This window comes from Coregonus lavaretus (assembly GCF_964263955.1).
Source record: "Coregonus lavaretus genome assembly, chromosome: 5".
In the NCBI taxonomy this organism is placed as follows: domain Eukaryota; kingdom Metazoa; phylum Chordata; class Actinopteri; order Salmoniformes; family Salmonidae; genus Coregonus; species Coregonus lavaretus.
The window spans coordinates 23,209,244-23,232,054 of NC_139992.1; the positions used below are offsets into that span (position 1 = coordinate 23,209,244).

At 46.5% G+C, this 22,811-nt stretch overlaps 1 pseudogene across 1 annotated transcript; it reads right to left on the minus strand.

Annotated features, from left to right (window-relative positions):
* Positions 1-1,840: 1,840 nt before the first annotated feature.
* LOC311129197 (uncharacterized protein C3orf38 homolog) lies at positions 1,841-15,826 on the minus strand (annotated as a pseudogene). Its single transcript, XR_014615306.1, has 8 exons — positions 15,802-15,826; positions 15,561-15,697; positions 6,868-6,962; positions 6,390-6,744; positions 3,886-4,035; positions 2,858-3,036; positions 2,636-2,770; positions 1,841-2,497 (listed from the first exon to the last, which is right to left on the minus strand). The product of XR_014615306.1 is annotated as an uncharacterized protein C3orf38 homolog (transcript).
* Positions 15,827-22,811: the final 6,985 nt, after the last annotated feature.

Genomic DNA, 22,811 nt, shown 5'->3' on the forward strand with positions numbered 1-22,811 from the left:
TTGGACTTTGTAGATACAGTGGGGGGGGAAAGTATTTAGTCAGCCACCAATTGTGCAAGTTCTCCCACTTAAAAAGATGAGAGAGGCCTGTAATTTTCATCATAGGTACACGTCAACTATGACAGACAAAATGAGATTTTCTTTCTCCAGAAAATCACATTGTAGGATTTTTAATGAATTTATTTGCAAATTATGGTGGAAAATAAGTATTTGGTCAATAACAAAAGTTTCTCAATACTTTGTTATATACCCTTTGTTGGCAATGACACAGGTCAAACGTTTTCTGTAAGTCTTCACAAGGTTTTCACACACTGTTGCTGGTATTTTGGCCCATTCCTCCATGCAGATCTCCTCTAGAGCAGTGATGTTTTAGGGCTGTCGCTGGGCACCACAGACTTTCAACACACGTTTCATCTTCAATGCCCTTGCTGATGGAAGGAGGTTTTCACTCAAAATCTCACGATACATGGCCCCATTCATTCTTTCCTTTACACGGATCAGTCATCCTGGTCCCTTTACAGAAAAACAGCCCCAAAGCATGATGTTTCCACCCCCATGCTTCACAGTAGGTATGGTGTTCTTTGGATGCAACTCAGAATTCTTTGTCCTCCAAACACGACGATTTGAGTTTTTACCAAAAAGTTATATTTTGGTTTCATCTGACCATATGACATTCTCCCAATCCTCTTCTGGATCATCCAAATGCACTCTAGCAAACTTCAGACGGGCCTGGACATGTACTGGCTTAAGCAGGGGGACACGTCTGGCACTGCAGGATTTGAGTCCCTGGCGGCGTAGTGTGTTACTGATGGTAGGCTTTGTTACTTTGGTCCCAGCTCTCTGCAGGTCATTCACTAGGTCCCCCCGTGTGGTTCTGGGATTTTTGCTCACCGTTCTTGTGATCATTTTGACCCCACGAAGTGAGATCTTGCGTGGAGCCCCAGATCGAGGGAGATTATCAGTGGTCTTGTATGTCTTCCATTTCCTAATAATTGCTCCCACAGTTGATTTCTTCAAACCAAGCTGCTTACCTATTGCAGATTCAGTCTCCCCAGCCTGGTGCAGGTCTACAATTTTGTTTCTGGTGTCCTTTGACAGCTCTTTGGTCTTGGCCATAGTGGAGTTTGGAGTGTGACTGTTTGAGGTTGTGGACAGGTGTCTTTTATACTGATAACAAGTTCAAACAGGTGCCATTAATACAGGTAACGAGTGGAGGACATAGGAGCCTCTTAAAGAAGAAGTTACAGGTCTGTGAGAGCCAGAAATCTTGCTTGTTTGTAGGTGACCAAATAATTATTTTCCACCATAGTTTGCAAATAAATTCATTAAAAATCCTACAATGGGATTTTCTGGATTTTCTTTTCTCAATTTGTCTGTCAAAGTTGACGTGTACCTATGATGAAAATTACAGGCCTCTCTCATCTTTTTAAGTGGGAGAACTTGCACAATTGGTGGCTGACTAAATACTTTTTTTCCCCACTGTATAATATAAAAGGTGTATCTATGCAGGGCTCCTTTGAAAAAGATTTTGGTCTCAATGGGACTCCCTGCCTAAATAAAGGTTACAAATAATTCTAATAAATAGATCAGAGGTTACTGAGGTCAATTACAGTATCATGATTGATTAGCTGGGGGGGAAATGTGCCAAACTAGAGAATAGTTAAATAGTAATTTCCTGACAATGAGTAAACCTAGAAGTAGGCTACTTATGAAGCATTACATGAAAATCCATTCACTGTACATTATATAAAGATGAAACTTAAAATGTCTCCATAGTTAGGATCCAGACCTGCGGACCCTCGGTTGAAGACCCCTGCTGACGATCACACCAGGTCCCCCATCATCTACAGAGGAGCTGCAGGTCGTTGGAATCCCATGTTAATATTGGAGACAGCAGCATCTCTCCCGCCCTGAGAGCCTCCTGGCCCCTCATCTTCATGACCATGAACTTGATCTTCCATTTGTTCTGGTCCAGTGGGGAGCATATCAGGCCAAACACCTGCTCATAAATGCCCACACATTCTCTGTCTCTGTGGATGGTCCCTGCCACAGCCACCAGCACCAGGCCGTGGGGGGAGGACAGGGCCTTCAGGCCACCAGGCTCCAGGTTGGGGCTCAACAGTAGCCTCTCGTCCCTCGCCAGGGCCAGGAGACGCAGGCTGACCATCTCTGCTCCTTCGTACTCTTCTGTATACTGCTCTCCGGCGCTGGAGAGGAGACGTAGCCTCACATCCTCCCAGAAGTGTTGTGGTCCCCACTCCTGAGGAGGCTGGCCCAGGGAGGGGTTCAGACTGTTGAGAAGCTGGAAGAACCACTGACAAAACTGTCTGGCCAAGGCCAGGTGGTCAAAGCCATTACTGTATGTCGCCTCAGAGGAAACAGAGACACTCTCACTTGTTCTCAGACCAATTGGTCTGAAACTGGTCTCAATTTGTCTCACATTAGTCATAGCTGGTCCTGGATTGGTCTCAGTTGCTGGGCTTTGAAGGTCCGACATCTACAGACAAGAACATATCTCTTTAAAAAACAGAATAACTGTTCTGGCCAAAGCTTCGCATTATCAAGAACTGAAGCGAAATTACTTTCTACACTGCATGCCTTCTTGCCATAGAATTAGGATTGATATTATTATTACCTGGGATGTGTAGATTGGCTTAGAGTAGACAGGTTGAGGGGGGACATGTGCTGTTTGAAGCCTAAATCCGATCTGAGAATTTGCTGCTCTTGTTAAAGCACTGAAGGAGACATCTTTATAAGCTTGTGGACGCACCTGAGGATAATTGAGACAATAGAAACTGGTTTATTTACCTTATCTCTTAGTTCCCTACGTGTCCAAATGTATCTGCTCCAAAAATACCTTCTCAATAGTCCAGACCTCAAGAGCCTTCTTCACTAGCTGGTCTTTGTTGCTGTTTTTGGGTATCACAACCCCCTCGTCCTCCGTCAGGTATCTGAATATGAAGTCACGTTGAACTTTCCTGCGTTTCAGGAATGCCTCTGCATTCTCTGTGTTTGAAAGGATGGCATCAATTGATTCTGTAACATAAGCATACGACCCAAGGACTCTAATGAGATATCACATTTCTGAGCAGCATAATTACAGATAAAGCTTTTCACACCACCACTGGATATTCATTGGTAAATTATGGAAATACTTTTTTACAACACGACAAATTCTGAATACACCCATGGTTTGAAAGTCATCAAACATGATTTATCTGGTGATGTGAGTATAGGGTATGCCTCAAGGTAGGGCACAAGAACTGTCTGGCAATCTTGGCAATGGCATGTACATGAATTCTGTTGTTGATGTTGATGTCTGCAAATAGTCACCCTGCTATGATGATATTGCTGAGTCTACCTTTAATACATGGAGCTAAGAAGGTGCACTTTTTGTTTATTTGCAATTACATTTTATCCACATGATCTAAAACCAATTGCAGGCTAAATTAACTAATTGTTTAACAATGTATTCACATGTTTTAATACAGATGTTTTTAAAGCTTGAATCCTTAAATGAAACAAATACAAATCGGACACCCCACTTCTGTTTTGGTAAAAAGCTGAGGGATGGCCCTGGAGAAATGTAACCACTCACAAATTCAGATCTATGGATGCAACGACTGACCATCCATGATATTAAAATTATATATTTTTTAGGCTATACAATGTTTGTTTCCGTTTACATTGTTTACAAACATTGGAGTAAAACAAGCTTATACTTTGGTTTCTGATGGGGTACAACTGCTGAACTAAAGCTCATGAGGCATTTATAAGTTATATTCTTCAAGAATCAATGGGTATATATTATTAATGTATAAATCCAAATATGGATGTAGCAACTAAGGATTCTAGCTTTTAAAAAAACTTTACTCCCGACCCTACCTGATGTGGTCTCGAAAAGATCTGTCTTTTTATTAGTGACAGTAAATCGAAGTGAGGATATGTCATCCTCTGTCATCATCCCCAACAGCTGTCTGCAACCATATCTCTCCTTGTAATTCAATCTTGACATCTTCAAAACTAAAGAGCTAATTTAAAATCAGAAATGGGTGCTTAAACTTTTCGTAGCAACTTGCTGTCAGATCATGCCAGCAGTAATGACAATCTAACCATTTCCGTTTCAACAGAGCATATCTAGGAACTTTCAGTTTCAATTCCGAAAATAAGAAACCATGGTAACCTCTGTACAAAACGCTAAATATTTGGTTTATTAACCAATGTATTGGTGGTCTACTACTGCACAATTATTGTACAAAATGTTGAAAAGTTATGCAACTTCGGTGGAATATAAGCCTATATAAATGTTGGTAAAGTAAGGGTATAGCTTTGAAACACTAAAGTGCATTATGGGTAACGTAGTAAGTTAACTTTCGTTTTTGATGCAATTGTTGTGGTGGCATAGATGTAGCCGAACTGTGAGCCACGCTCTTTTTGCTCCGTTAGCCCAGTACAGACTACCTCACATGGTGTAAAAGTTTAATAAATGTCAACTACTTCAGTGAAATTCCAGACTAACTCGTCATTAGCAGCGGATAAGATCCCCAAATGTGGGAATTACCCCAGAGCATACATTGCGCTGGCCCTGGACTACGGTCTGGAGGCGAGGCAGGAAAGGTAACATAAAGCACATGAGAAAGAAAGAGACCGTATAGGACTAGCTAAATAAGTCATATACCTGATCAAGATCAATACAGTTAATATTATGATAATATACATAACAGGTGCTACAGAGAGAAGCAAACAGTACACCAGAAATTGTATTTCTTTTTCGTACAGGTATGATACATATTTAAAATATAATACAGTTACAAATGATAGAGGCATGCTTCTGCTTGCTTATAGACTCTTTTAGATAAGGCACAGATCCCAGGTCATTGAGGGGAAAACAGCTCAAATGAGAGAACAGAAGAATCGTGGATACCACACATTCCTGCACCAACCAAGAAAGCTTTTCCCATTACATGGAGAGTAAACCAAAACATCAAATCAAATCAAATTTTATTGGCCACATGCGCCGAATACAACAGGTGCAGACATTACAGTGAAATGCTTACTTACAGCCCTTAACCAACAGTGCATTTATTTTTAATAAAAAAGTAGAATAAAACAAAAAAAAGTGTTGAGAAAAAAAGAGCAGAAGTAAAATAAAATAACAGTAGGGAGGCTATATATACAGGGGGGGTACCGGTGCAGAGTCAATGTGCGGGGGCACCGGCTAGTTGAGGTAGTTGAAGTAATATGTACATGTGGGTAGAGTTAAAGTGACTATGCATAAATAATTAACAGAGTAGCACCAGCGTAAAAAGATGGCAGTGCAAATCGTCCGGGTAGCCATGATTAGCTGTTCAGGAGTCTTATGGCTTGGGGGTAGAAGCTGTTGAGAAGTCTTTTGGATCTAGACTTGGCACTCCGGTACCGCTTGCCGTGCGGTAACAGAGAGAACAGTCTATGACTAGGGTGGCTGGAGTCTTTGACAATTTTGAGGGCCTTCCTCTGACACCGCCTGGTATAGAGGTCCTGGATGGCAGGAAGCTTGGCCCCAGTGATGTACTGGGCCGTACGCACTACCCTCTGTAGTGCCTTGCGGTCGGAGGCCAAGCAGTTGCCATACCAAGCGGTGATGCAACCAGTCAGGATGCTCTCGATGGTGCAGCTGTAGAATTTTTTGAGGATCTGAGGACCCATGCCAAATCTTTTCAGTCTCCTGAGGGGGAATAGGCTTTGTCGTGCCCTCTTCACGACTGTCTTGGTGTGTTTGGACCATGATAGTTCGTTGGTGATGTGGACACCAAGGAACTTGAAGCTCTCAACCTGTTCCACTACAGCCCCGTTGATGAGAATGGGGGCGTGCTCAGTCCTCTTTTTTTTCCTGTAGTCCACAATCATCTCCTTTGTCTTGGTCACGTTGAAACATATCCTGGAATACTGTATTAATAGCAACATTTTAAATGTATTTGTCTTCTTGATGCAGCAGTAAATAATACCTCACTTTATAGTATTGTTGAAGAAAACAAAGCATAAAATGTATGTTTACCCCATCATGACAATTACATTACTTGCATAATGTATTGAGTGCACTTTGTCTTTCATTCTCACGTCTCTCACAAGCATATCTCTAACCACCACTCCATTATTGTCTACAGAGCAGAGCCCTGATCTTGGTGACACCAGGTGTGGATCTCAATAATCTGAAGTGGCTCTCTCCTCGTCTCCTCTCCTTCATCTGCATTGACCTAAAAACCCAGGATAGGTGAAAGCAATATGGTTGATGGCTACACCAGCAATCTACTTTCACTTGTCAAGTTCTTTCGAAACAGTGCAGATGAAGAAGAGGAGAGGAAGACACTTAGAATATTGGCATGCACCCCAGGTCCCTGATCATCTGCAGAGCAGCTGTAGTTCAGTGGAGCTACAGGTCAGCGCAGGCGAGGCCAGTTCCTCTGCTCCTTCCAGGGCATCCTGCCCCCTGATCTTCAGGTTGACAAACTTGATCTTCCAGCTGTTCTGTTCTAGTGGGGAGTGGATAAGGCCAAACACCTGTTCATAGACTCCCAGACAGACAGTGTCTCTGTGTATGGTCCCTGCTACTGCTACCAGCACCAGGCCGTGGGGGAGGACAGGGCCTTCAGGCCAGGAGGGTCCAGATTGGGGCTCAACAGGAGCCTCTCGTCCCTCGCCAGGGCCAGGAGACGCAGGCTGGTCAGCTCAGAACCATGGAACTCCATCTGTTGACCATCAGCACTAAAACACAGAGAGATCAGATAGTTTGTATTAAATTAATATTGTTTTAAACTATACGAGCAGTTCAGCAAAAATAATCTCAAAAGAGAGTGTGAACTGTATAATTTGGGTCAAGATGATTACCTGGAGAAGAGGCGCAGACAAACGTCCTCCCAGAAGTGTTGAGGGTCCCAGTCCTGAGGAGGCTGGCCCAAGGTGGGGTTCTGACTGTTGAGGAGCTAGAAAAAAATATATAAACTCAGCAAAAAAATAAACACCCTCTCACTGTCAACTGCGTTTATTTTCAGCAAACTTAACGTGTAAATATTTGTATGAACATAACATTCAACAACTGACACATAAACTGAACAAGTTCCACAGACATGTGACTAACAGAAATTGAATAATGTGTCCCTGAACAAAGGGGGGGTCAAAATAAAAAGTAACAGTCAGTATCTAGTGTGGCCACCAGCTGCATTAAGCACTGCAATGCATCTCCTCCTCATGGACTGCACCAGATTTGCCAGTTCTTGCTGTGAGATGTTACCCCACTCTTCCACCAAGGCACCTGCAAGTTCCCGGACATTTCTGGGGGGAATGGCCCTAGCCCTCACCCTCCGATCCAACAGGTCCCAGACGTGCTCAATGGGATTGAGATCCGGGCTCTTCGCTGGCCATAGCAGAACACTGACATTCCTGTCTTGCAGGAAATCACGCACAGAACGAGCAGTATGGCTGGTGGCATTGTCATGCTGGCGGGTCATGTCAGGATGAGCCTGCAGGAAGGGTACCACATGAGGGAGGAGGATGTCTTCCCTGTAACGCACAGCGTTGAGATTGCCTGCAATGACAACAAGCTCAGTCCGATGATGCTGTGAAACACCGCCCAAGACCATGACGGACCCTCCACCTCCAAATCGATCCCGCTCCAGAGTACAGGCCTCGGTGTAACGCTCATTCCTTCGACAATAAACGCGAATCCGACCATCACCCCTGGTGAGACAAAACCGTGACTTGTCAGTGAAGAGCACTTTTTGCCAGTCCTGTCAGGTCCAGCGACGGTGGTTTTGTGCCCATAGGCGACGTTGTTGCCGGTGATGTCTGGTGAGGACCTGCCTTACAACAGGCCTACAAGCCCTCAGTTCAGCCTCTCTCAGCCTATTGTGGACAGTCTGAGCACTGATGGAGGGATTGTGCGGTCCTGGTGTAACTCGGGCAGTTGTTCTTGCCATCCTGTACCTGTCCCGCAGGTGTGATGTTCGGATGTACCGATCCTATGCAGGTGTTGTTACACGTGGTCTGCCACTGCGAGGACGATCAGCTGTCCGTCCTGTCTCCCTGTAGCGCTGTCTTAGGCGTCTCACAGTACGGACATTGCAATTTATTGCCCTGGCCACATCTGCAGTCCTCAGGCCTCCTTGCAGCATGCCTAAGGCACATTCACGCAGATGATCAGGGACCCTGGGCATCTTTCTTTTGGTGTTTTTCAGAGTCAGTAGAAAGGCCTCTTTAGTGTCCTAAGTTTTCATAACTGTGACCTTAATTGCCTACCGTCTGTAAGCTGTTAGTGTCTTAACAACCGTTCCACAGGTGCATGTTCATGAATTGTTTATGGTTCATTGAACAAGCATGGGAAACAGTGTTTAAACCCTTTACAATGAAGATCTGTGATGTTATTTGGATTTTTTAAAATTATCTTTGAAAGACAGGGTCCTGAAAAAGGGATGTTTCTTTTTTTGCTGAGTTTATATCTTACCTCTATATTGTTTTATGTCCTGCGGATTCGATAAGAAAGATGATGAGTTCAATGGGAAAGTGAGCCTGTCAGGTACTTCATTATTGCACAGCATCCAGCCTAGCTGACACAATGCATTGTAATTCACCTTATTTTTTTACAACTTTTCTTCTCTGGCCTCCATTGATTTATTCACGCTAATTTTGGCCTTCCTACAAGGGTAAAAATGCAATAACTTTTGAACGGATTATGATAGATGTAATGAAAAAGGTGTAGATTCACACGTAGAGCGCAGCTGGTGTTTATTTCGCCTTCACAGAAGGCAGGAATCGTGGGCACAAGCAGGCAATGGTCATACACCGGTAGGCAAACAGGCAGGTGAATCAAAACTAGGACTGAAGGCTATAACTGGTTCTCACAAACGAGCTTGGAAAAGGTTTAGTAGAGTCAAAAATGAACAATACCTCACAAGGCACAAACAGAATGAACTGAACTAAATAAGGAGCTGATGAGACCAGGTGAGTAACTAACACAGGTGAAATCAATGAACAAAAATGAAAGACAGGGCTACGTTCAAGAACACAAAGAAACAGGGCTACCCAAAGGGAGGCTCCTGACGACCCAACGGCACTGGAGGGTGGAGCGGGTGGGCGGGGGAGCAGATGCGGCCGCCTACCTCGGGGGCGAGGTCCGGCAGGCTGGTTCGACAAGGTCGTGGACTGACCCGACGTTCTGCGTCGAGGCTGATGTCCAGTGGGTCTGTTTGGGGGTCGACCCCGAGGTCGGGGAGCGGGACGATCACGGTGGAATGCCTGAATCATCTCTGGGTCGAGGAGGTCCTAGTTGAGGACCCAGGACCGGTCTTCAGGCCCATAACCTTCCCAGTCCACTAGATAGTGGATGCGACCTCTCAGGCGTTTGGAATCAAGAATGGCCTGAATGGCGTAGGCAGGTTCCCCTCCAACCTCCAACGGTGGGGGCGCACTGCGGGTTGAGACTGGAGGATGAAGAGGACTGTAGGTGACCGGTTTTAACAGAGACACATGGAAGGACGAGGAGATTTTATACTGACGGGGTAACTGGAGGCGGTACATGACAGGGTTGATGCGATGGGTTATCTTGAAGCGACCAATGAAGCGAGGACAGAACTCTTTGCAGGGGAGGCGGAGCCGGATGTCTCTGGTAGAGAGCCACACACGCTGTCCGGGGTGAAAGAGTGGCGTAGGTCGGCGGCGTCTGTCGGAAAAGCGATTCTGGGTATTAGAGGCTTCCTGCAGATGCCGGTGAGCGGTCTCCCATACCCACTCACTATGACCCATGAGGCGGCGTACAATTGGCCCAGCGTCGTCCAGTGTAGGGGAGGGAATGGCCGGCAGGGATGTAGCTCAGTTGGTAGAGCATGGCGTTTGCAACGCCAGGGTTGTGTGTTCGATTCCCACTGGGGGCCAGTGTAAAAATAAATAAAAATAAAAAATAAAAATAAATAATGTATGCACTCACTAACTGTAAGTCGCTCTGGATAAGAGCGTCTGCTAAATGACAAAAAAAAAATATAACAAAAAAAAGGCCAAAACCAGTCGTCGACAACTGGGACAGTACCAGGCTCCGCCTCCCAGGGAAACATGGGGGGTTGGTAACCAAGTACACACTGAAACGGAGTAAGGCGGAGGGATGAATGCATGAGTGAGTTCTGAGCGTATTTGGCCCAGGCCATAAACCGACTACAGTCATGTGGCGAGGCAGAACATTGTTGGCGGAGGTACATCCCTATTTCTTGGTTCAGGCGTTCCGTCTGCCCGTTGGTCTGGGGATGGTACCCGGAGGAGAGGCTGAGGGCGACCCCAAGGGTCACAGAAGGCTCGCCACACCAGGGAGACAAACTGGGGCCCACGGTCAGAGACAATGTCCTCCGGAATCCCATACAGACGGAACATACACTCAGTCAATTCCATGGCGTTAGGTATATGAGGAAGAGGAACCAGACGACACATTTTTGAAAAACGGTCTACTATGACAAGGATGGTGGTGTTACCAGAGGATTCAGGAAGGTCTGTGATGAAGTCAACAGCTATGTGGGACTAGGGTCTGTGAGGGATTGGCAAAGGTTGAAGCTTACCGGAAGGGTGATGACGAGGGCTTTTGGTTTGGGCACAGACTGGACAGGAGAGTACGTAATCCCTTACGTCGGATGCCAGTGAGGACCACCAGAACTTACGGGCTAGAAGTTCGGTGGTTCGTGTAATGCCTGGATGTCCTGACCCCAAGGACGTGTGATACCATTGCATCAGTTTGTGTCTAACAGCTGCTGGTACGTAACTCTTCCCAGCTGGTGTCTCAGGAGGAGCCGGGTCTGAGGTTAGGGCTTCTTGTATGGCAGAGTGAACCTCCCACAGTACCGGTCCCATAATGCAAGAGGAAGGAAAAATGGGTGTAGGGTCTGAGTTACTGGTTGGAAGGTCAAACTGGCGGGAGAGAGCATCAGCTTTTAAGTTTTTCTTTCCAGGGATGTAAGTAACATGAAAATGGAAGCGTGGGAAGAAGAGAGCCCAGCGGCCTTGTCTGGAGTTTAACCTCTTGGCCCCTCTGATATATTCCAGATTACGATGATCTGTTAGTACGAGAATGGGATGTTGTGCGCCCTCCAACCAGTGGCGCCACTCCTCGAGGACCAGCTTGATGGTGAGGAGTTCTCTGTTCCCTACATCATAATTCCTCTTAGCGGAGGATAACTTCCTGGAGAAGAAGGCACAGGGATGTGATTTTGGAGGTGTTCCCACCCGCTAAGAGAGTATACAGTGAGGGAAAAAGTATTTGATCCACTGCTGATTTTGTATGTTTGCCCACTGACAAAGACATGATCAGTCTATAATTTTTATGGTAGATTTATTTGAACAGTGAGAGACAGAAAAACAACAACAAAATCCAGAAAAACGCATGTCAAAAATGTTATAAATTGATGTACATTTTAATGAGGTAAATAAGTATTTGACCCCTCTGCAAAACATGACTTAGTACTTGGTGGCAAAACCCTTGGTGGCAATCACAGAGGTCAGACGTTTCTTGTAGTTGGCCACCAGGTTTTCACACATCTCAGGAGGGATTTTGTCCCACTTCTCTTTGCAGATCTTCTCCAAGTCATTAAGGTTTCGAGGCTAACGTTTGACAACTCGAACCTTCAGCTCCCTCCACAGATTTTCTATGGGATTAAGGTCTGGAGACTGGCTAGGCCACTCCAGGACCTTAATGTGCTTCTTCTTGAGACACTCCTTTGTTGCCTTGGCCGTGTGTTTTGGGTCATTGTCATGCTGGAATACCCATTCACGACCCATTTTCAATGCCCTGGCTGAGGGAAGGAGGTTCTCACCCAAGATTTGACGGTACATGGCCCCGTCCATCGTCCCTTTGATGCGGTGAAGTTGTCCTGTCCCCTTAGCAGAAAAACACCCCCAAAGCATAATGTTTCCACCTCCATGTTTGACGGTGGGGATGGTGTTCTTGGGGTCATAGGCAGCATTCCTCCTCCTCCAAACACGGCGAGTTGAGTTGATGCCAAAGAGCTCGATTTTGGTCTCATCTGACCACAACACTTTCACCCAGTTCTCCTCTGAATCATTCAGATGTTCATTGGCAAACTTCAGACGGGCCTGTATATGTGCTTTCTTGAGCAGGGGGACCTTGCGGGCGCTGCAGGATTTCAGTCCTTTACGGCGTAGTGTGTTACCAATTTTTTTCTTGGTGACTATGGTCCCAGCTGGCTTGAGATCATTGACAAGATCCTCCCGTGTAGTTCTGGGCTGATTCCTCACCGTTCTCATGATCATTGCAACTCCACGAGGTGAGATATTGCATGGAGCCCCAGGCCGAGGGAGATTGACAGTTATTTTGTGTTTCTTCCATTTGCAAATAATTGCACCAACTGTTGTCACCTTCTCACCAAGCTGCTTGGTGATGGTCTTGTAGCCCATTCCAGCCTTGTGTAGGTCTACAATCTTGTCCTTGACATCCTTGGAGAGCTCTTTGGTCTTGGCCATGGTGGAGAGTTTGGAATCTGATTGATTGATTGCTTCTGTGGACAGGTGTCTTTTATACAGGTAACAAGCTGAGATTAGGAGCATTCCCTTTAAGAGTGTGCTCCTAATCTCAGCTCGTTACCTGTAAAAAAGACACCTGGGAGCCAGAAATCTTTCTGATTGAGAGGGGGTCAAATACTTATTTCCCTCTCAATTTATAACATTTTTGACATGCGTTTTTCTGGATTTTTTTGTTGTTATTCTGTCTCTCACTGTTCAAATAAACCTACCATTAAAATTATAGACTGATCATTTCTTTGTCAGTGGGCAAACGTACAAAATCAGCAGGGGATCAAATAGTTTTGTCCCTCACTGTAGCTCCTACACCTACTTCAGAGGCATCCACCTCCATGGTGAAAAGAAGGGTCGGATCAGGTTGGCGAAGGACAGGAGCTGAGGTGAAGAGACGTTTCAAGTTGTTGAAAGCAGTCAGGGCGGTATCAGACCATTGAAGGGTCCGGGTCTTTTGGCTGGTAAGGGCAGTGAGGGGAGCGGCAGTAGAACTGAAGTTCAGAGTTAACCGGCGACAGAAGTTGGAGAACCCAATGAAAAGGAGTTCCTTAACGGTGGTGGGTTTGGGCCGGTTACTGATGGCGGTGACTTTGTTGTCATCCATGCTGACCCCTCCAGGTGTCAGTACGAAACCGAGGAAGTTTACCGAGGTTACATGGAAGGTGCTCTTTTCAATCTTCACATAAAGGTTATGGTCAAGGAGCCGTTGAAGATCCCTTTGTACATGCTGTATGTGTTCCTTCAGGGAGTGGGAGTAGATCAGGATGTCATCAATGTAGACGATGAGAAAGCGGTTGATCATATCCTGGAAAACCTTGTTCATAAAGGGTTGGAAGACAGCGGGGGGCCGTAGGACATGACCAGGTATTCGTAGTGTCCTCATGTGGTGATAAAGGCCGTCTTCCATTCGTCGCCTTCATGTATGCGGACAATGTTATATGCACTTCGCAGGTCGAGTTTTGTATAGATGTTGGCCCTTGATCCCACTTGTTCAAGGGTCGCTGGGATCAGAGGAAGAGGGAAACGGTTATTGACCGTGATGTCATTCAGGGAACAGTAATCAATACATGGACGGAGACCACCGTCCTTTTTTCCAACGAAGAAGAAGCTGGACGCAGCCGGGGAAGAAGAAGGACAAATTAAACAGTTTGAGTGCTTCCTCAATGTAGTTCTCCATTGCCTCATTTTCCGGGATAGATAGGGGGTAAACACGGCCCTTCGGTGGGGACAATCCAGGGAGTAAGTCAATAGCACAGTCCCCTGGGCGATGTGGTGGCAGAGTGGAGGCCTTGATTTTGCTGAAGACATTACTGTACTGGGCGTATTCAGATGGTATGGTGGGTGGCACTGCAGAGGCAGAGTCCTCAATGGTGGTGGCTCTGCAGGGTAGGCTGAGACAACTGGTGAAGCAGGTAGAAGACCAGGACAGTAGTTTCACTTGTTTCCACGAGATGGCAGGGTCGTGATGACAAAGCCAGGGGTGTCCAAGGATGAGTGGCTGTTTGGGGGATGAGAGTTCCATGAGTTAAATGGTTTTGGTGTCGAAGACTCCAATCTGGAGGGTGACGCTCTGTGTCAGGTGCGTAATGAAGCCCGAGCCCAATGGTTGCCCGTCCAGGGTGTTAATCTGTTAGGGAGGGGTGACAGGTGTTAGATCAATGTCAAGCTCTTGTACTAGCTGGTGACGATAAAATTACCTGCTGCTCCCGAATCTATCAAGCCCTCTACGTACTTAGTAACCCCCTTCACGGTTATCAATACTGGGATGGAGAATTGCTTCTGGGAGATATTTAGAAATAAGGACACGCCTACCTGCATGGCAGCGGAGGGACCCTTCTCATCTCTCCATGGGGGGCGAACAGGGCAATGGCTGAGTAGATGATCTTTCCCTCCACAGTATAGGCAGAGCCCTTCTTGGATCCGCCTTTGGCGTTCGATACACGGAAGAGGAGCATGGCCCAACTGCATGGGATCTGGAAGACTCGGACGGGATGACGGAATCATGGAAAGAGAAGGTTTTCGGGTTCCTGGGTGGCGATGAGGTGGTCGATGGAGATGGACGTACGAATGTATTGATTTAAATCCTGAAGTTCACATCTACAGTGTAGCTCCGCCTGAAGTTCCCTGTTGAGCCCTCTTCGGTAGACGGTAAGTAAAGCAGCCTCACTCCATCCACTCCCTGCAGCCATGGTGCGGAACTCAAGGGCATACTCGGCAGCTGAATTGCGTCCTCGTTGAAGGTCTATGAGGAGGTCTCCTATAGGACGACCGGAAGGAGAGTGATCGGGTTACGATACCTGGCATCGGAGGAGTAGGGATAGGCTGGTGGAGAAAATGGCAGATTTCCTCCATACGCTCCTCTTGCTGGGTTATGCGCCGCTGTAGCTCCGCTGAATCCATTCAGTTTTTAGGTGAGATATTCTGTAATGAATACTCAGGGAGAAAAAGGTGTAGATTCACATGTAGAGCACGGCAGGTGTTTATTTCGCCTTCACAGAAGGCAGGAATCGTGGTCACAAGCAGGCAATGGTCATACACCGGTAGGCAAACAGGCAGGTGAATCAAAACTAGGACTGACGGCTATAACTGGTTCTCACAAACGAGCTAGGAAAAGGCTTAGTAGAATCAAAAACGAACAATACCTCACAAGGCACAAACAGAATGAACTGAGCTGATGAGACCAGGTGAGTAAAAACAAAAATGAAAGACAGGGCTACGTTCAAGAACACAAGGTTGACTAAGAAAATAAATACAGAACCTTACAATAGATACATGGTTTGGACCATTGGTTTTCTTAGAGGATTATCTACACAATTAACATATAATTTTACCCATTGGTCAAAATATGCGTTTTTGATGGGACACCCTACATTTAGCAAGAGGCAAACGCAGGTTAATATGTTATTGCCAAATTCAGCCTCTAAGGAACAGAGCAAAAATAATGTGAGGTGAGATGTTGACTGGCTGTATCTATACTGTACCTTCCCCGTAGACCAGAACTCTAGAGTCCGCTTCTTTACCTGGTTTTTCTTGCTGTTGGGGGGCATCACCACCCGCTCCTTCGCCGGGTACTTGAATATGACGTCAGGGTGCACCTTGTTTCGTTTCAGCAGCTCCTCTGCACCCTTTGTGTAGGAAAGAACGGCCTCGACAGCTTCTGTAACAGACAAAGACGACCCATTGATATCCCAATTACAGATCAAAACTTGCAATGCACCCACTGGCTGGCAGCTAACTTAGCTAGCTAGCCGAAGTTCTCACCTGTAATGCTTTCCACTGCAATCATTTTGTTGGTGACTGTTTCGCTATGCGAGACTATGTCGCCCTTTGACATCATACCTAACATATTTTTTATAGCCCTTACACTCCGTATCGGACAACCTAGACGTCTTTAAACCACAATTTAACAACCAGCATCTTATTCTTCTTCATTGAAATGTTAAGGCTGTTGGCAGGATTGCCAAAAAATATGTTCGTTCAATGACCTCTCAACACCCGCCCACAAGGCCTGAATTCTAGCCCAACATTTTTGGGGTGCAGCAAGAGAGGAGTTGCCACATTTATCCAATAAACCCTTTTTCCGTAATGTTATCGAGCAAATTAAGAAGGAATATCGACGTAGACTAAGAAACAACATATGGTTTTCCCCAAACCATCACACCACCACCACCATGCTTGACCTTTGGTATGATGTTCTTACTGTGGAATGCAGTGTTTGGTTTTCGCCAGGCATTACTGGAACCATGTCATCCTAAAAGTTATACTTTTGAATCATCTGTCCATAGAACGTTCTTCAAAGAGTCTTGATGATCCTCCAGGTGCTTTTTGGCAAACTTGAGTCAACTTTTTGGACGAGATGGGTCCCATTATGCCTGGCGAAAACTAAACACTGCATTCCACAGTAAGAACATCATACCAAAGGTCAAGCACAGTGGTGGTGGTGTGATGGTTTGGGAATGCTTTGCTGCCTCAGGACCTGGACGACTTGCCTTAATAGAAGGAACCATGAATTCTGCTCTGTATCAGAGAATTCTACAGGAGAATGTCATGCCATCCGTCTGTGAGCTGAAGTTGAAGCGCATCTGGGTCATGCAGCAAGACAATGATCCAAAACACACAATCAAGTCTACATGAAAATTGCTAAAAAGCAACAAATTGGAAGTTTTGGAATGGCCTAGTCAAAGTCCAGACCTAATCCCAATTGAGACGTTGTGGCAGGACTTGAAACAAGCAGTTCATGCTTGAAAACCCACACGTCACTGAGTTAAAGCAGTTCTGCATGGAAGAGTGGGCCAAAATACCTCCAAAGCGATGTGAGAGACTGATCAACAACTACAGGAAGCAATTGGTTGGAGTCATTGCAGCTAAAGGTGGCACAACCAGTTATTGAGTGTAAGGGGGCAATTACTTTTTCACACAGGGGAATTGGGTGTTGCATAACTTTGTTTATGAAATAAATAACATAAATGTGTAATTGTTGTGTTATTTGTTCACTTATGTTCCCTTTATCTAATATTAGGTTTTGGTTGAAGATCTGATAACATTCAGTATCACAAATATGCAAAAGTAGAGAAAATTAGAAAAGGGGCAAATACTTTTTCATAGCACTGTATATATGCATGTTTGTTTTGTTCTTCGTCCCCGTCGTTTTTCATGACGTACCTTGTGTTGGGTGGAGTATTAAAAAAAATTATTACGTATCCCTGCGCCTGTCTTCTAATCATTATACAATGTGACAGAATAATCGACCCAGCAAAATGGAGACAGCGGGAAAGGCAGAGCTGGCGACCATCGTAGAGACAGTCCAGCATCACGAGGACTGTCTCTCCAGACTCGGCAGCACCATGGACAACGTGCTGGCAACCATCTTGCGTTTGGAGAGGAATGTGCAGTCCCTCCAGTCTCCAGCACCGGTTCTGGCACCAGCCCCCACACCACCACTACCTGTCTCCGTCCCATCTGAGCCGGTCCGCGGAATACCCCTGTCCCTCCCAGAGCTCTTCGATGGCGCGCCAGCGAGATGCAAGGGATTCCTTCTGCAATGCAACCTGTACCTCGCTCGCTACACCGAGGCTGTCTCCGAGGGACAGGGTTGCCACAGTCATCTCGGCACTGACCGGAAAGGCCCTGGACTGGGGTGCCGCGGTCTGGGAAACGGGCAGACCCAAGGACGAGTCATACGAGCGCTTCACCCTCCTCTTCCGCTCAGTGTTTGATCATCTTGTGGAGGGCCGAGAGGGAGGTGAGCATCTACTCTAACTACACCAGGGATCTAGGACCGCCTCGGAGTTCGCCCTGGAGTTCCGGACCATTGCGGCCTCCACCAGATGGAATTAGTCGGCTCTGGTCACCGTTTTCCTCAGCGGATTGCAGGAGGAGGTACAGAGGGAGTAAGCCTGCTGTGATAACAACCTGTCACTCAACCAGCTCATCAGCATGGCGATCCGGTTGGACAACCTCCTGCGGTCCCGACTAAGACCTGCGCGGAATCCGGAGCCCATTGCTACACCTGCTCCGTGGCCAGAGCCGATGGAGGTGGGCTCTGCACGTTTGCCCGAGGCAGAGTGTAGGAGAAGGAGGAATCTGGGCTCCTATTGTGGAGAAAGGGGTCATTTCTCCCCGACCTGCCCTCTATCCACTAATAGGCGAGGAGGTGACAAGCCAGGGAATTCTCCTGCTCCAACCCAGGTAGGATGCAAGATCTCCTCTCCTTTTCTGTCAGCTCAACCAGTGTGTTTTCCATTAAATTCCCTGAATACACTAGCCCCTCACTCCCATTAGCTCCGATTGATTCCGGAGCTGCCGGGAATCTTTTAGATAGCGCACTGGCCACTACATTACGCATTCCTTTGGTTCCCCTACAGTCACCCATTCCTGTTCGAGCCCTGGATAATCGTCCAATAGGGGCGGGGCTCATACATCACATCACTGTTCATGTTTCTCTGCTGACCCATGACACTCATTTAGAACAGATCACCTTTTTGATTATAGACACCCCCGCACCCCGTTGTTTTAGGTCTCCCCTGGTTGAGTTGGCATAACCCTGTTATTTCCTGGTCTGAGAAGAGACTGCTGGGTTGGTCGCAGGAGTGTCAGAGGAGGTGTCTCGCGGTGTCTGTCAACACCACTATGGTGGAAAGTCTGGACCACGCAACTCAGGTGGATTTACCGGAGGAATACCAGGTGCCAGAGGGGATGGCTGCCATTTTGTGGACTCTTAACCAACCGTGCTATTTTGAGTGTTTTTTCGCATTGTTTGTAACTTATGTTGTACATAATGTTGCCACTACCGTCTCTTATGACCGAAAAGAGCTTCTGGATATCAGAACAGCGATTACTCACCTTGAACTGGACAAATAATTTGTCTTTAATGATTTGGACGAGAGAGATTTCCTCCAGACACCCGACAGGGCCCTCATCCCAGTCATTCGCAGTAGAAAGAAAATGACATATCGTGGAAGGAGATCAGGGTGCATGGTAAGGAGCCGGCGACGAGTGGCTAATCTGCCTTTGCCATTGATACTATTGGCCAATTTACATTGATAATAAAGTGGACAAACTACAGGCACGAATATCCTACCAACGGGACATTAAAAACTGTAATATCTTATGTTTCACAGAGTCGTGGCTGAACGAAGACATGAATAACATACAGTTGGCGGGTTATACACTGTATAGGCAGGACAGAACAGCAGCCTCTGGTAAGACAAGGGGTGGCGGTCTATGTATATTTGTAAACAACAGCTGGCGCACAATATCTAAGGAAGTCTTGAGGTTTTGCTCGCCTGAGGTAGAGTATCTCATGATAAGCTGTAGAACACACTATCTACCAAGAGAGTTTTCATCTATATTCTTCGTAGCTGTCTATTTACCACCACAAACCAATAATGGCACTAAGACCACACTCAATGAACTGTATACGGCCATAAGCAAATAGGAAAACGCTCATCCAGAGGCGGCGCTCCTAGTGGCCGGGGACTTTAATGCAGGGAAACTTGAATCCGTTTTACCTCATTTCTACCAGCATGTTAAATGTGCAACCAGAGGGAAAGAAACTCTAGATCACCTTTACTCCACACACAGAGACGCGTACAAAGCTCTCCCTCGCCCTCCATTTGGCAAATCTGACCATAATTCTATCCTCCTGATTCCTGCTTACAAGCAAAAACTAAAGCAGGAAGCACCAGTGACTCGGTCAATAAAAAGTGGTCAGATGAAGCAGATGCTAAGCTACAGGACTGTTTTGCTAGCACAGACTGGAATATGTTCTGGGATTCTTCCGATGGCATTGAGGAGTACACCACATCAGTCACTGGCTTCATCAATAAGTGCATCGATGACGTCGTCCCCACAGTGACTGTATGTACATACCCCAACCAGAAGCCATGGATTACAGGCAACATCCGCGCTGATCTAAAGGGTAGAGCTGCCGCTTTCAAGGAGCGAGACTCTAACCCGGAAGCTTATAAGAAATCCTGTTATGCCCTTCGAAGAACCATCAAACAGGCAATGCGTCAATACAGGACTAAGATCGAATCGTACTACACCGGCTCCGACGCTCGTTGGATGTGGCAGGGCTTGCAAACTATTACAGACTACAAAGGGAAGCACAGCAGCGAGCTGCCCAGTGACACGAGCCTACCAGACGAGCTAAATTACTTCTATGCTCGCTTCGAGCCAAGTAACACTGAAACGAGCGTCAGCTGTTCCGGGCGACTGTGTGATCAACCTCTCCATAGCCGATGTGAGTAAGACCTTTAAACAGGTCAACATTCACAAAGCCGCAGGGCCAGACGGACTACCAGGACGTATACTCCGAGCATGCGCTGACCAACTGGCAAGTGTCTTCACTAACATTTTCAACCTCTCCCTGTCTGAGTCTGTAATACCAACATGTTTCAAGCAGACCACCATAGTCCTTGTGCACAAGAACACTAAGGTAACCTGCCTAAATGACTACCGACCCATAGCACTCACGTCTGTAGCCATGAAGTGCTTTGAAAGGCTGGTCATGGCTCACATCAACACCATTATCCCAGAAACCCTAAACCCACTCCAATTTGCATACCGCCCCAACAGATCCACAGATGATGCAATCTCTTTTGCGCTCCACACCGCCCTTTCACACCTGGACAAAAGGAACACCTATGTGAGAATGTTATCATTGACTACAGCTCAGCGTTCAACACCATAGTGCCCTCAAAGCTCATCGCTAAGCTAAGGACCCTGGGACTAAACACCTCCCTCTGCAACTGGATCCTGGACTTCCTGATGGGCCGCCCCCAGGTGATAAGGGTAGGTAACAACACATCCGCCACGCTGATCCTCAACACGGGGGACCCTCAGGGGTGCGTGCTCAGTCCCCTCCTGTACTCCCTGTTCACTCATGACTGCATGGCCAGGCACGACTTTAACACCATCATTAAGTTTGCCGATGACACAACAGTGATAGGCCTGATCACCGACAACGACGTGACAGCCTATAGGGAGGAGGTCAGAGACCTGGCCGTGTGGTGGGAGGAGGTCAGAGACCTGGCCGTGTGGTGCCAGGACAACAACCTCTCCCTCAATGTGATCAAGACTAAGGAGATGATTGTGGACTACAGGAAAAAGAAGAGGACCGAGCACGCCCCCATTCTCATCGATGAGGCTGTAGTGGAGCATGTTGAGAGCTTCAAGTTCCTTGGTGTCCACATCACCAACAAACTAACATGGTCCAAGCACACAGTCGTGAAGAGGGCACGATAAAACCTATTCCCCCTAAGGAGACTGAAAAGATTTGGCATGGGTCCTCAGATTCCCAAAAGGTTCTACAGCTGCACCATCGAGAGCATCCTGACTGGTTGCATCACTGCCTGGTATGGCAACTGCTCGGCCTCCAACCGCAAGGCACTACAGAGGGTTGTGCGTACGGCCCAGTACATCACTGGGGCCAAGCTTCCTGCCATCCAGGACCTCTATACCAGGCAGTGTCAGAGGAAGGCCCTAAAAATTGTCAAAGACTCCAGCCACCCTAGTCATAGACTGTTCTCTCTGCTACCCCCCCCCCCCCCCCCTCTACGCTACTGCTACTCTCTGTTTATTTTATATGCATAGTCACTTTAATAACTCTACCTACATGTACATATTACCTCAATTACCTCGACTAACCGGTTAGGGGCTTGTAAGTAAGCATTTCACTGTGAGGTCTACACCTGTTGTATTCGGCGCATGTGACAAATCAAATTTGATTTGATTTGATCTGCACCGGGTTTTCTCTAAGACCCAGGCTACACGCCTGCCTCCTCATCGCCCCTGGGACTGTGCCATTTACCTGCTGTCTGACGCAGCCCTCCCGAGAGGACACGTCTATCCCCTCTCCTACGTACAGGAGAGCCTCCAGCAGGGGTTTATCCGCCCCTCTACGTCACCAGCCTCCTCAAGCTTTTTTTTGTTAAGAAGAAAGATGGGGGACTGCGCCCCTGCATTGATCATTGAACAAATGCACGGGGCGCAGTGGGAACTTGAGGAGCGCCTACAATCTGGTGCCCATTCGTGCACGCGACGAATGGAAAACGGCCTTTTCCAATACCACGGTAATGCCCTTGGACGAGTGTTTGTTTTGGGCTAGATAAATCCGACAGGAGAGTTTGAGTGATGAAAGTTGGACAGATCTCTAAATCTATGTGCAAGAAACACTTGGACTAACTTAAAAAAAACAATTTTTTGGCAATTGTTCTGTTATTATGTGCCTGATGTTAAGACTACAAACCATTATAAATGGCCTATTTGCGAGATTCACTTGTTATTTCAATAGGCATACTGGCTAAAATCTGGGTTTATAATTGCAATTCAACTTTGCCATGGTTTGCCGGTAGCCTATTGCCCCTGATCTCATTTCAGGAAAAACTCCACAACAAAACTGACATTAAATGTGGAGAATGATACATTTGCGATAGCGCTGTGACCATGATCACAATTGATAACTTTCAATTTAATTAACTAAACATGGCCATTAATAATTGCATAATAACACAAGCTTACAACAACAATAAACTGAAGTTATAGGCTATTTATTAAATCTGTTTGCCAGCTCCAGGTAGGCTACACAAGTGGCACAAATTGATTTTCAATGAATGCAGCGATATCGTCATTTCATATTTATTGTATCAAATGGCATATAAATGAATAGCCTACTTGATGGCCAACATATGCATACGTATCATTCTCAACATTTAATGTCAGTTGCATTGTGGACTTTTTCCCAATAACATAAGCACGCGAGGGATTTT